This window comes from Mercenaria mercenaria, chromosome 13, assembly GCF_021730395.1.
Source record: "Mercenaria mercenaria strain notata chromosome 13, MADL_Memer_1, whole genome shotgun sequence".
NCBI lineage: Eukaryota > Metazoa > Mollusca > Bivalvia > Venerida > Veneridae > Mercenaria > Mercenaria mercenaria.
The window spans coordinates 15637861-15653716 of NC_069373.1; the positions used below are offsets into that span (position 1 = coordinate 15637861).

Consider the following 15856-nt stretch of genomic DNA (forward strand, 5'->3'; position numbering starts at 1 on the left):
AAATACTCCTCTAAGTTTTTCTATTGAATAATGAAATGCGCTATAACTGATAATTACTTTTCATGAACCTGATAAGAAGAAAATTTATACCATGTTAAGGATAAAAACGCATTAAATAATCTTATCTCGTCTATCAATGTACTATATATCAAGGACATAATTCTTAAGTAAAATGATTACATATTATGTTTGTCAAGATAAAGTACAGTTAAAACACAGTTTGGCGGATATATGTGGAATTATATCAAAAGAGAAGGCATTTTAGATATTTCTCAAATAACTCAAATGATTTACCCTTGTTGTAACCGGAAAATTGTCCCTTGGATACTTGCTCTATTGATGCACGCAATAACCAACATAAGAGATGAACTGAACCAAATTTAGTTTCTGTACACTGTGTTAGTAAGTTAATGGCGGTAATTTCTGAATCAAGGGCACATAACTTGGCAATTGTTGGCTAACAATAAAACCTTACCAAATTTTTACTGAAATACACACATTCTGCCTTAATAATATGACGTAGTGCGAATGTGTTTCGAGAATGTTAAAATAGTGAAAAACAGCGTGTTTACCTTTGACCATTTCATTTTAAGATATCGCGTATATTCTTACGCACCGGGCCTTTTGTGTCCCGTTAGGGCCATCGTGATATCGCTGTCGCCTCAGATGCGCGCGATGCCACGGCAATACGATGGTGATGACACGACAGTACGATAGCACGATGGTGATGGAGCGAAGGCACGATGACGAAGACGAAAAGATACGATTACGAAGACGCGATACTACGATGACACGATGGTAATGGAGCGATGCTACGACAGCGCGATGACAAAGACGCGATATTACTTCGTAATCGTGCCATCGCTCCATCATCATCGTGCTATCGTAATGTCGTGTTATCGCCTTCGTGCCGTCGCTGTCGTGTTATCGCCTTCGTGGCAAAGACGCGATACTATGATGACACGATGGTGATGGAGCGATTCTACGACAGCACGTTGACGAAGACGCGATATTACTTCCCGTCTTCGTCATCGTGCCTACGCTCAATCATCATCGTGCTATCGTGTTATCACCATCGTGATATCGCTGTTGTGTTATCGCCTTCCTGTCTTACATGCGCAAACAAAAGTATATAAAGCATTTATTCCAGTATTAGGGATTGTTTTTGTCTGGGTACATATAAATGGAAATACAGATGCTGCTTGGCACAGAAAAGGGACAATATAACTTTACAACCATTAAAGGTTTTGACTTTTAAATTGACACATAGGTACATAGCGATGTGTCAATTTGCAGAGCGCTTGAATTGGCCCTGTGGGTTTAAGGTCAAGGTCACAAATTGAGCTTAAACATATGGGAAAATTAGACCCATCGATTTTTCGCGAGAGTGAAAATATTTTATATAGCGCAAAGAAGGAGCCCTTTACTTTATTTAAATCTATGGAAAAAGTATTATAGGTATTTTAGCTTTGCAAACGATGTGATAATATTCAATGCATTGCCTTTCTTATGAATATTTTATTTTTAAAATGAATTTAAAAGAAAATGGTCTTTTTTGTGTATACTTACTGTCGGTCTACCTACAATTAGATACATAGTAAAATATGGATAATTTGCTGAAATTTCGTCTGTTTAACAAAGAATAAATAGATTCTTACTTGCCCTTGAAGACGATTGCAAACGACGTGGTAATCTATATTCATTTAACTATTGTTTTATATTAACTTCAGTTTTCTAGGTGAAGAAGAAAATAGTTTTTAAGCATTTTGCAGATGAGTATAGTTTTTTTTTTCGTTATCGGAAAGACTCGAACATTCTCGTATATTTCCGTCAATTCTTACAGAATTTAAGCTCCTTAACGATAAAAATTGATTTCTGCTCATCCGCTAAACTGCACACATGTACGGATTTATAAATTAGTGGACGCTTCATAATATAATTTTATATATAGCCAATAGTCAATTTTAAACAGCTTGAGGATCGAAATTCAAAATTTCAAAAAGAAGAATTTCGAGTTTGCATCGAATTTAGATCTTGCTCGAAGCTCGAAACTGAAATGTTCAGTGTTTTATTCGAGTCAGCATTGAACATCGAGTCTGTCGAAAACGGAAATCTTAAGGAACTGATTTCGAGCTTGAATTAAATTTCGAGCATGTAAGAAGAAGAAAAAAGACTTAAAAGTTTCAAAACGTTGAAATTTGATGCGCCATATTTTGGACAAGTTAGAAGTAGAAGATCGAAATTCAAATTTTCGAAAGGATGACGTTGAATTTCGCTCACATTGAATTTCGCATCAACTCGGAAATCGAAATTAAAATTTAAAAAAATTATCGAATTTCAAGGCAGAATTGAAATTAGAGCCAGCAGGAAGATCGAAATTCGAATATTTTGAGGGGAGCGGTGGTCTAGTGGATAATGTGTCAGCCGCTCAAAGGAGGGGTCGTGTGTTCGAGTCCCACTGGGGTCATGACCATGACTTCTCATATGACACCAGTACTGGCTTTTCCAGGAAGCGGACTCGAGAGCGGTTACAATAAGTTTGAAGCTTTCATCACAATCGAGCTAAACTGATTAAATTAGTATAAACGAAACTAAATATTTTGAGCTAGCATGAATTTCTAGTCAATCGGCATTTTTGAAAAAAAAATGCGTTATTTAAAATGGCTCTTAATTCAATACCTGATCGACATTCAGACTGAAAATTTGACTTTGATTTTCGAACTTGTTCGACATGAAGTGCTAGATTTTCGAAACGTTGAGCGAGATCGAAATCCAGCTGTTTCAAAAGTTTGTTTCACATTCAATCCAAGTTTTAAATTCGATTGCTTTGGAAATTCGAGCAGGCTTGAAATATAATACCGGGAATAATCTATTCAGATTTTTAAAACTTGAATTTCGATATATCCGACCTTGGAAAGATTTTTAATCTTTGAATTATGATCTTGAGCAGATCGCAGTTTTAGTATTATATTGAAATTCAGCTTTTTAAAAATTGAAGTACGATTTTCGAGCTGGCTCGACAGTAATTGCTTGCTCGATATTTGACTTTAAAAAAAATCAATATCAATCTTTGAACAGGCTGCTCATTCAATACAAGATCGAAATTTGGCTTTTGGAATAATATTATGAATTTCGATCATTGAGCTGGCCCGAAATTAAAAGCTATTTTGAAATTTGACGTTTTTCGATCTTCAGGGGTAGCTTTGGATCAAAATTCGACAAGTTATGAAGTGAATTTCGATCTTCGAGCTGGCATAAGATTCGCCGCTCACGACATAATAATAAATGTGCAGTTATTTGATTACACAAAAAAAAACTATTTAAAACTTTTATTTCATAATCATGATCATCAAACAAAGTATTATAAAAGCGAGCTTCCATCTGAATGTAAAATAGTAGAAATTATTTTTGCAAAGTGATTGTCCGGTTTTATAAGTAATAGAAAGAGCATTGTAACTCGAGGGTAAACGATTTGTACGAGGGGGCGTAGCCCCCGAGTATAAATCGTTTACCCGAGAGTTTTAATGTTCTTTCTGTTTTGTATCATAGCCATCCATATATGGTAGTTGTAGGCGTTCCACATTGCCATATACAGCAGTTCAGTGTATACTTAAAATCCTTGCTTTACAAATGTGTAAAGCCCAGGTAAAATAAACCAATGCGAGAGTAGAAAATCAATAAAATACACTTCGCTGTATACTGTTCCAGACATGCTGGCATACTTTACTACCCAACAGTGCGGTAACTAGCGTGCGGGTATTAAATACCTGCACACTTTTAGTTACCGCAGCCTGTACTCAGTGTATACGATTTACCTGCACCAAATTTGTTAAGAAAAAACACCGAGCTATGATACAATAATGTGTTTGTTGAGAATACCGTTATAAAGATATTCTGATTAATCCACGAAATACCATTTAGGTTCCGATTAGTTCCAATTTATTTTCTAATTTTTGCAATCACTGTAAATTAGACTTAATTTATATGATCAAAAGTATTAATGTAACGGTACATTGGCGAAGAAAGGATTACTTGTTAGACATCGGCCTAAAATACGGAGTAGGCCGAAAACTAGCGAAAACTAGCGAACAGTCTCAACAGTAGATTTACCTGGCCAAACTTATTATCGGCTTTTGTGGTGATTTTCACGATGGGTCTAATTTTTCCATATGGGTCAAAACTATCCATCAAATTTTGTGTCCGAAGCATAACTAAATTACCATGAAAGGTATTGACTTCAAACTTGGCATGTAGGTAGATGATGATGTGACGATGTGTAACAAACATGATCCGGGTCTGTAGGGAAAAGGTCAAGGACATGAAATATGACAGATAGATTTAACCTTTTTTGTGACCTTAACCTTTGACCTATAGACCCGGCTTATGTGCTCTGCACATCGTCACATCACCACCTTCCTTCATGCCAAATAATTGAAGTTTGAGGTCAATATCTTGCACGGTTATTTAATTATGCTCCGGACACAAAATTTGATGGGCAGTTTTCACTTTTAAGCTCAATGGCGGTAACTCGACAGTGATAACACGATGGTGATGACACAAGAGTACGATAGCACGATGATGATGGAGCGAAGGCACGATGATAAAGCATCGCTTCATCACCATCGTGTCATCGTAGTATCGCGTCTTCGCTACGAATGCGATAACACGACACGAAGGCGATGACACGACAGCGATGACACGATGGTGCTGACACGATAGTACGATAGGACAGTGATGATGGAGCGAAGGTACGATGACGGAGACGCAACGTAATATCGTGTCTTCGTCATCGTGCTGTCGTAGCATTGCTCCATCACCATCATATCATCGTAGTATCACGTCTTCGTCATCGTGCCTTCGCTCCATCACCATCGTGCTATCGTACTGTCGTGACATCACCATCGTGTCATCGTACTGTCATGGCATCGCGTGTACCTGAGGCGACAGCGATAGCACGATGGCCCTAAATATGACATTAAAAAATGAGTTTACTTCCCAAACGGGATGCAAATTTAGCATAAGTTTCTAAGTGTCTGATATGATCATTTTTTTACGTATCTTTACGATCTTAGAGGTATACATATTCAGTTTAGTTATAATTAGGATTGTTGAAGAAAATCTTACAGTATCCTATTAATATCTTATGAATAAAATAATAAAATAAGAACAGACTTTGAAAGAGACAGTTGACAAACATTATGTAGCGCACGACCCAAGATATGTATGAGGAAGTGTTTCAGAAGTTATCGTACAGCTAAAAATAGAAGTCATTTTATACGATTTAAAAAATACGAAACCTTTGAGTGCTTTGTATTTGTATGAATTTAATTGTACAATTCATATTGTTTTACAGTAACACTTACCTGCTTCTACCAGTAAATCCAGTAAAATTGCATACTCGAATTTATAAAAAAAAACACTGTCACAGTTAAATAGACGCAAATATTATGGTTGAAATCGATATGTAGATTATTACGTACATAGGTTTAGTAAACACATCAGATATTTGGAGGTAGTATATAATAGGGTAAATTCAAATTAGTTGAGCCATAGCAATTTAGTATAGGTTAGTGTTTATTAGATAGATAGATAGATTTATTTCAACATAAAATGTACAATTTACATGGCGACTTATAATTAAAACATACAATCAAACAATAAACAAACATGTATGAATTAATATAGCCATGTCAATCAACATTATATGTTAAGGATTACACAAAAAAGAGTTAAAATAAACTCTTATTTCCATTGTGGTCCTTAAGAATGTGTATTTACAAAGTTTAATTAGCTACGAGCGGCGCAGCCGCGAGGCTGATTAAGTTTTGTAAATGCACATTAATAAACACTAACCTATTTAGTGTTTGAAATTATTTTTTGTTTTCGGATGACGTCAGAGCAAATAAAATCAATAACACACCTCTTGTCCCTTCTGTACACATGACTAACCTGATAAATAAACGACTGCAAGTTAATGCTGATTTACTAAAATAAATTTCCTGAAAATTTGAAAAGTACTGCAATGCCACTGGACAAAAAATAATTTCAAACACTAATTGTACTTCGTGTTATTTAATGTTTTAGCTGCAACAGTCTAAAGTTCGTTTATCTCTGTTCGTTCAAGTACAACTTGTATCCAGGTTTGAAGTACATGACCCTCCAAGGGTATTTTATATAGAAAGAAGAAGGAAAAATACGAATATTTAACAGTTTTCAGTGTTTTTCTATTTCACTGGTATCCGTAGAAGTCTGCGTAGTTGATTATTTTACTAGCATGCGCGTTAGCTTAGTTTGTTAGTTTTGGGTTTAACGCCGTTTTTCAACAGTATTTCAGTTATGTAACGGCGGACAGTTAACCTAACCTGTGTTCCTGGATTCTGTACCAGTACAAACCTATTCTCTGCAAGTAACTGCCAACTTCCCCACATGAATCAGAGGTGGAGGACGAATGATTGCAGACACAATGTCTTTTATCAAATCGTCACGGAGAACATACGCTCCGCCCGGGGATCGAACTCACGACCCCGCGATCCGTAGATCTGCGCTCTCCCTATTGAGCTAAGCGGCCGGGCTATGCGCGTTAGCTATCTAATATAAGCTTTAAATGTATATGTCACGGGGCTCGTGTTTCCATGGTAACGCATTTTCTCTCTTTTGGAAACATGTATAACAATGGGCTTTTCGACGGCTTTAGTGCCATTCTGTTAATGACCGGCATTGAATATTAGGGTAATATTACAAGCAGAATACCAAACACTTTACATGGCACCCTATATGTCTTATTGTTTAAAGTTACTATGGCAATAGAGATGTTTAAAATATATTATATTTTGTTTTTTTATCGTAATTTCGTAGAAAAATGTTAAATAAAATGTATCTGTCTCGTTTAGTGTAACTACAAAACATTTTATTTCTAAAGTAATTAAGTAATATGTTCGTGTTATCTGCATTTATTTCAACAAATTTCAAAGCTTAAATAACTAACAGCAGTACCTCTGGTCTGACATTTTTATAGAAAAATCATTGTGCTTGCAATTATCATTCTCATGGATAGTGTTAAAATACAGATAAAAAACTGAAGCTGTTTTCCTTAGACAGAGCAGTGTCAACGCCTTTTAATATTACATTTAGTTATATAGGTTACGGGATGGTAACATTAATTTGATTCAAGAAATCAATATTTTCTACAGAAATTTGAACAATTTTAGAGCATATTTTTAGCCCATCATCATCATCAGATGGTGGGCTATTCAAATCCCTCTGCGTCCGTAGTTTGACGTGCTTCCGTCCGTTAACAATTTCTCGTTATCTCATCTCCTCAGAAACTACTGGGGGGATTTTGACCAAACTTTGTCAGAATGATGTATTGGTACCCTAGTTGTGTCCCCCTGAAAATCAGACTGGTTCAACAAATTTTGAGTGAGTTATAGCCCTTTGTTTATTTTTATAATTTACATAGATTTATATAGCCTAAGGGAAAAACTTTGAAAATCTTCTTGTCCAAAACCACAGAGCCTAGGGCTTTGGTATTTGATATGTAGCATTGATATGATATTTGTAATGTAGCATCAATTAGTGGTTCTCTATCAAGTTTGTTCAAATTATTCCCCTAGGGTCAAATATGGCCCCGCCCCGGGGGTCACATGGTTCATATAGACTTATATAGGGAAAAGCTTTTAAAATCTTCTTGTCAATAACCTACACCATTCAAATTTGGACCACATGTATAGTTTTGAGTGGCAAGATTAACCTTGACATGAGTTGACCTTGATTTTGACCTAGTGACCTACTTTCACATTTCTGTAGCTACAGCCTCCAAATTTGGACCATGTGCATAGTTTTGTACACCGAAAAAAACTTTGACCTTGACATTGACCTAGTGACCTACTTTCACATTTTTGAAGGTACAGGCTTCAAATTTGGACCACACGCATAGTTTTGTGTTCCGAAATAAAATTTGACCTTGATTTTGACCTATTGACCTACTTTCACATTGCTCAAGCTACAGCCTCCAAATTTGAAACACATACATAGTTTTGTATACCGAAATGAACTTTGACCTTGAAATTGATCTAGTGACCTACTTTCACATTTCTCAAGCTACAGCTTTCAAATTTAGACCACATGCATGGACCACATGCACAGTGTTGTGTACCGAAATGAAATTTGACCTTGATTTTGACCTTGAGCTAGTCTTGAAATTTGGAACATTCAAAAATGACTCAATGGTGGGCGCCAAGATCACTCTGTGATCTCTTGTTAGTATATAAGTACCAAGTTATCAATGGAAACGGAAAATAGGTATTATAAATCAAACTGCCCAATTTTTATTTGAAAATTATCGGAACAAGTAACCTTTCACCCAACTATATTTCCAATAACATCAGTTACCATCACCCATTTTCTTACATTCCGCATAACATTTCAATATGAAAAAATAAGAGCCGCAAAATATTGATCAATATTGAGAGCAAAAGACTAAAAAAAATATTTCGGAAAATAATGGTTGTTTAAAAATAGTTCAAATTAAACAATTGCTGAGCATTACGTACTTTCAAGATAAAAGCTATTAATTTTGCACGGTAATTCTAGCATAAAACTGCTCCTGTCACTTTTCGGGGGTGTTTTAACAGGACAGAAAACGTGTGTTAACAGAGAGATTCTCGCGCTCGCGTGCTGTTATAACACCTTTTCATATATGCGCGTTCCGTGGCAAAGCGTAAACGTCATTCGGCCCCAAAACGGATAATTCAAAACAAAATGACGTCAACGTAAGAAACAACTCAGACATTCCCGCGCATTTCGTGGAAAATTAAAGACGTTGAGAGACATTGTATGCACTTATCAGATTATACGCGTTTTATGCTAGAATAGCGTTACCGCATGTTCATTTCGTGTTATAACATTTGCAGAATCCCTCAGGATACGTTGGTACCCTCGCCCTAACGGGCTCAGTTACCAACCAATCCCTCGGGAATCTGCAGATGTTATAACACGAAAAAACATGCGTTATCCCTACATTGTATTCATTTATCAGTTTTTACGCGTTTTATGCTAGAATAGCGCTAGCGCATGTTCATTTCGTGTTATAACATCTGCAGAATCCCTCGGGATACGTTGGCCCAGTGCTAAGTTCCTAGTCAAGAGCAAAAGTATGCAGAAACAAGACGGAAAATAATGGAGAAAAAGGGAAATGTCAGTATATTGGAAATGTCATATTTTCATTCTATCAAAGTTTCATTAAAGTCTTGTGCATTTTACCTTAAATAAAAATACACACATAAGGTTACATGTATATTCCATTTGAGATACTACATACTGTGTACATAAAATCACATTTTCTGATAGGCTGCATCTTTTGTTTCAACATAAAAAGACCAATGATATTAAAGGCACATAGGAGGGTTTTTTTTCGGCGACGCCGTCTAAATTCGTTTTCGTTACCTATGCCACGTGACTTCAGTTTGCAAATCAAACTGCTTGATAACGCATTATAGATAATTTATCAAAATGGAAGATTTATGCAACACTCTGCCTGATTGGACGAGAGTGTCAATTTCTTTCACTCTGTTGATTGTGCTACGCTGAGTGAAATGTAGACAAAGCGTTTATCCTAAACGACGCTGTTCACAGTTTTAAAGCTAACTTTGGCTCAGTATATTTAGCAAGAATATTGATATATCTCAAAATGATAAGTAAGTTTAATAAATATATGAAAAACCTGTTCAAATACCAACATATATCAAATTAAAGAAAGAGCTGAATACGGTCTGCGTATCACATGAATAAGGGTATGATAAGAGTCTTTTATGTAGAGAAGTGCTTTTTAAAAGATTTTCCTTGTTACAATTGTCGTCTGTATATGAAAAGGTTTCTTGCTTTTGTGACTTATTCAGATTGCATATTAAAATGAGTACTTGTTTGCTTTGATATATTTGTTATAAATTATCTAACTGATTTATTATATATGAATATTTTTTCTTTAGTATGGTATGCAAATATTGAACTCAGCTGAAATCTGTTTCATTATATATATGCTATATAATGACTGAATCTCATTACACTGAAATGAAGGTACGCTGCATACAGTTTATCTATGTGATATGACTACGGTCAAACTTTGTTTATGAAACAGAAATATTGAAATAGTTACAATTGTATGTTTTGCTTGACCTTCACTTTTTTATAGGTGTGACGTCATTGTCCAAAGATTCATGAATAGCGAATATGCATTTGTTAAAGCGGGATCAGTTGGCCTATTTTAGAAATAAATAAAAATAATAAATAAAAAATCCTATAATTGATTTTTTCTCATGTATTCTAATCAAACTTGATTTGTAGCATTTTTATTAGGCCCGCAGCCAACTTTGTTCAGCTGGGACATTTGACCCCTTTTAGGGGCTGCTACAGCTAAAACTGGAAATGCCTTTGACTTCATCTCAGTGTTGTAATATTTTCTTGTTCTTCGGGATCATTGATTTCAATTCATTTAGATTTGAAGATTGAATACCGCTTAAGCCGGTGCTAGTGGGCGTGGGCAGTGTTGCATTTTCCATTACTGCTCATGAACAGACTCAATCAAACCGAGTCTGCAATTTTGACTGTTTGCCTTGTTTTCGGTGCTTCCGAGGGATCTACTTTCCAGATTTTATTTATACAGCGTCTCATGAACAGCTTGGTGGATCTTTGTCATACTTGGTCTGGAGCATCATTATAAGGTCCTCTTCCAAATTTATTTATATAGGAACTTGGGCCCTATTAGGGACCACTATAGCTAAAAGTAGATATGCCTTTCTTCGCATTAACCACTAAAATGTAGTGGATTTTTATCAAACTCGATGTGTAACAATATCGTAAGGTCTCCTGCTGTTTTGTTACAAATGGGGATAGGGACCAATTTAGCTAAAAATATAAACACGTTTAATGACCTCTTCTCATGAACCGCGTCATGAATCTTCATCAAACTACTGCTGTAATTATTCGTCTAAGGATAAACGAAGCAAAATTGCAACCCTACGAAACCTTTGCGAAAAATTAAAAGAGAACCATTTAAATTGTTAAAGTGCGGTGTTTAGTTTTGCAATTTGAAAAATGTTAGATGAAAGATAGATGTTAGATGAAAAATTCATAAACTTCTTTCCTTATTACAATTCGCCGACTATCATTTTTAAAGATATTTCTTGTTTAAAAATAAATAGCAGTACAATATGCCTCTAATTTCTTCACATATCAACCAATGGACAGTTATACAATATAGAATTAGGGAATATTTAGTTGATATATTATAACTATTTTTTCTTTGGAAACATACTCCATGAATGCGAGGCCCTATGGCAACATTATATGACGTCATCCAGCTCAATTTTGTGTATTTTCTTACTTTGCATACGCTAAAACAATACTTACCGCTAACTCATTTTCAAAACTACGTTTTTTTTTAAACTGGGTGATTATTTACGCGTTACGCCTATAACGTCAAGTTATAAATGTGATGAAATCATTGTAATTTCTGGCAGTCAAACTGTGTTTATCATTGCCACTCATAATCGTTACTCATTTACTTGACAGACGTTTTATAAGAGTGTCTCAAGTACAGACCTTGTTCAATGGAGAGATTTGAAGTTTTTTAAGCCGCACAATCTTTTCTTCCATTCTTCTGGAAGAGCAACTCAAGTAACGATTTCACTAAACACATTTAAAATGGTATTCGTGTCATTCCACAGGAAAATCACTTCCGGGTCGTACTCGTATGGCCAAGCAGAATATACAATTTGCCAATTGTATGCACATTTCTTAAGAAAACCTGAATCGTTCATTTAACTTTGTGCTTCTTGTTTTACTTGAGGCTGATCAGCTAAGGTTGGGATTTTATTAAAGAGTTACCTCCTCAAAGCGGACGACAACAGAAGTAAAGGTCATTCGAATCATTCACCTTCATTTATACCAGAAAATCGAGAAAATTAAACTACCATGTAATGTTGTATGACATTTTCTGTAGCTTATTGGCTGTTTTTTTTTGAAGGAAGTATGTGCAAGAATTCAACTGGAATATTAGAATGACTAATGGATATGACAAAGAGGAACTATTTTATTATATATTTAAAGTACTAAAACTGACAGGAGTAATTCCATAACAAGAGCCATGTTAGACATGGCCAATCCCCCCGCCGGGCATATTATAATTGAAGGCTAAAGTTCCTGTCAAGTTAGTGTCTGAACGTATTAATTTTGGGGAAAGCTTTGAAGAACCGTTTAGTTGTGGTCCACATCAGGGGTTTTAAAGATGTGGAAGAAAGAATAAGTCAGTGGTGAGTTGGTTCACTGCTAAATTTTATTAATTTTCATGAACAGTATAGCTATGATGTTTTTCTATATGGCTACTGTAAAAAGAAGGAATGGAAAGCTAACAAGAAGTGCCAGAATGTCACAATATACGCCCGTCACAGCAAATTTCTTTACTCTAGCACCTGTATTTGCAAATGGAATTTTAATTTTGTGTTTTTTAGAAATCATTGTAAGTCTTTTGTTTTTCTAAGTCCACAAAAAAAACTAATTACCAGGTAGAGATACCTTAAAATACACCTGAAATTGGAAAGTAACATCTATGTTGTACCACAGAAAAGTGGTCTTGGTTTTTCCTTATGGTCAATTATAAAATAAGTTACAATATAAGTTATTTATAGTAACAACTAAGGGAAGTTAACGTTAAAAAAAAAAAATTGTAAGTCCACACAAAAATCTTTACCAGGAAGAGATTAGTCAAAATACACCTCAAAATCGGATGTAGCATGCATGTTTTACTACAGAAAAGTGGTCTCGATTTTTCCCTACGACTAGTAATGAAAAAGTTACAATAAAAGCTATTTAAAGTAACAACAAAGGGAAGTAATTCTAAAGAAGGGAACTGCGCATGACACTTCGTCTCATGATGGTGTATAATTGTGCCAAGTTACATCAAAATCCCTCAATGCATGAAGAAGAAATGCTTCGGACAAAGTCTTTCTTGTATCTGACCTTTGGCCTCTAAGTGTGACCTTGACCTTAGACCTAGGGACCTGGATCTTGCACATTCTACTCTGTCTCGTGGTGGTGAACATTTGTGCCAAGTTATATCAAAATCCCTCTATGCATGAAGAAGAAATGCTCCGTACAAGGTTTTCGTTCTTGTATCCTTTGACCTCTAAGTGTGACCTTAACCTTAGACCTAGGGACCTGGTTCTTGCACATAACACTCAATCTCGTGATGGTGTACATTTGTGCCAAGATATATCAAAATCCCTCCATGCATGAAAAAGATATGCTCCGGACAATTTTTTTTAAGAAAATATGATAAAGGGGAATAACTCAAAAAATGGGCAAGGTAGAGTTATTGTTTTTGCACACTGCACTTCCTCCCAATGTGTTCTATCAGTGTATTAAGTTTGAAGAAAATCCCTCTAGTACTTTTGGAGTTATGCTCCGGACAAATTTTTTTAAGAAGATAAGATAAATGGAATAACTCAAAAATAGGCATGGTAGAGTTATTATTCTTGCACACTGCACTTCCTCCCAATGTGTTCTATCAGTGTATGAAGTTTGAAGAAAATCCCTCCAGTACTTTTGGAGTCATGCTCCGGACAAATTTTTTTATGAAAATGAGATAAAGGGGAATAACTAAAAAAATAGGCAAGGTAGAGTTATTGTTCTTGCACACTGCACTTCCTCCCAATGTGTTCTATCAGTGTATGAAGTTTGAAGAAAATAGCTCCAGTACTTTTGGAGTTATGCTCCGGACAAAGATCGTTGCGGACGGACGCACGCACGTACGCACGGAGAGCATTTCTAATATCCCCTTCGCCTTTGGCGGGGGGATAATAAGGGATAGTACTAAGGGATGTAAGGGTTTTGCACATTTCATTACCCCTATTGAACATGAACGATCAAACTGAGTCTGGTTTTATTTTGCTGGCTGCGAAAATAATTTGTAGCGTATATATTTGTTCAAAATTTGCTGCAATGGATCGTGCCTCGTGAATAACCCTCCCTTACCGTCAAACATTAGTATATTGAAAGACTAATCCATTGATATCCTCCACGGATGACCGGTGCTTATATGAATTTTTTGAATATTTAGAAAAGAGACAGTGTGGTTTCAAGTGTTCACAGGAAACTAGTCTCGGCTGGCAAGAGGAAGCATGCTTTCAAATAAATCTGGAGTCTCTCCTCGGATTGCAAAACGATGCGTACGTTCAATGTTCCCTGAAAACAAGCCTCGGCTGGCGAGGATTAGCGTGCTTTCAAGTGCTCCCTGGAGACTAACCTCGACTGGCGAGAGGGAGTTTAGTTTCAACTATTCCCTGGATACTAGTCTTGGTTGACATGAAGGAGGCTTGGTGTCAAGTGTTTCCTAGAGACTACTAGTCTAGTTTCGGCTTGCGAGAGGAACCTTGGTGTCAAGTGATCCCTAGATACTAGCCTCGGCTAGTCGTGCATATAGCATTTTATATTTAACATATCATATCTGTTGAGCTACGAGGTGTGCCTGTCTTTCCATTCATTCAGCAGTCTGGACAAAATATTGTAAATAATGTGATTTTCCACTGAGCTATGCTTAGTTGAACAAAACATTACCAAAATCAATCAAGGAATCAGTACACCAACGTACATCATAACTCATCTGAAGTAAGAACATCCCAATCAAAGCATTTAAGTTCTGGAAGTTCGAAACAAAATTTCATACTGTTTTAGGATGAAGAATTTTATTTAAGCACATCTTTTCAAAGCATCACTGATCCTGAATGTAACTGAGTCAATAAAAAACCAAAGGACCGTAGGCTGTGTTTTGTGTTAAGACTTCTTACCTAGATTGTCTGACCAAATAAAACGGATAACTTTGCCAAATATCAATACGAGTCTTTACAATGCTGCTTTCTTTATGTTGTCATTTTGAAGTACTTACATAAATACCGATCAGTTGACAAAATTAACCTTAAGAAAAAAAGAACAGTAATATTTCCGCCAACCGTATAATGGCTAAATGTAGTACCCTATGGTGCATTCAAGTACTGAGTGGAATATAATCTAAGCATAAACAAATCTACTTAGTTAATTAGGTAATATATAATGCATTACCAACAATTCAAAATGAAAACTTAATTTCTATTTATCACAAAAGTGATTCACTGATTTTATTAAACATATACTATTTCTCCAAGAATAAATGAAACGCTATCCACGTTTGGAAAGCAACCATTGTAGCACTTCACATCTCTAGCAATAAAAACTATACATTATGCAATTAAAGTCAGCTCTTGTGCCACTTTGGACAGTTAATTTGTCTTTATACTTTTCACTATTCTACTTAATTAAGACATCGACAGTGTGGGAATGGCTTCTAAATGGCTGCAATAAAACTAAACAAAATTGATATGTATATGAAAAAATATTTATTACAAAAGTTTAAAATGGTGCAGAAATAAGCCAATATAAGATTTTATAGACGCGTTTCAAATCTTTAAGAATCTTTCGGATAAAATGAATGCTTCCAGTTATGAGGACTGAACATTCAAATTAACCTTAAACCATCCTACTGTGATTAATTATGTAAAAATGTAACAAATTTGCTTAAAGCAGCCTGTTTTGGTTACTATATACAAATAAGTACATTTGCTACAAAATTGTTCTGTTATTTCAATTAAAATTTCACCCCCAAAGAATGTCAATGCAAAAACTTTCTGTAAACAAGAAGAGCCAATTTAAGTATTATTTTTGTTTGTAACGTAGTTCTTAAAGGTTCATAAAATACCAGGACCGCCTGCTTAGCTCAATAGGGAGAGCGCAGATCTAGAGATCGGAGGTCATTGGGCGTGTCGAATGT

General features: G+C 35.6%; 1 protein-coding gene across 1 annotated transcript in view; it reads right to left on the reverse strand.

Moving 5' to 3' along the window:
* LOC123529664 (uncharacterized) overlaps positions 1-15856 on the reverse strand; it is a 75022-nt gene that overhangs the window by 30333 nt on the left and 28833 nt on the right. The window lies entirely within an intron of this gene.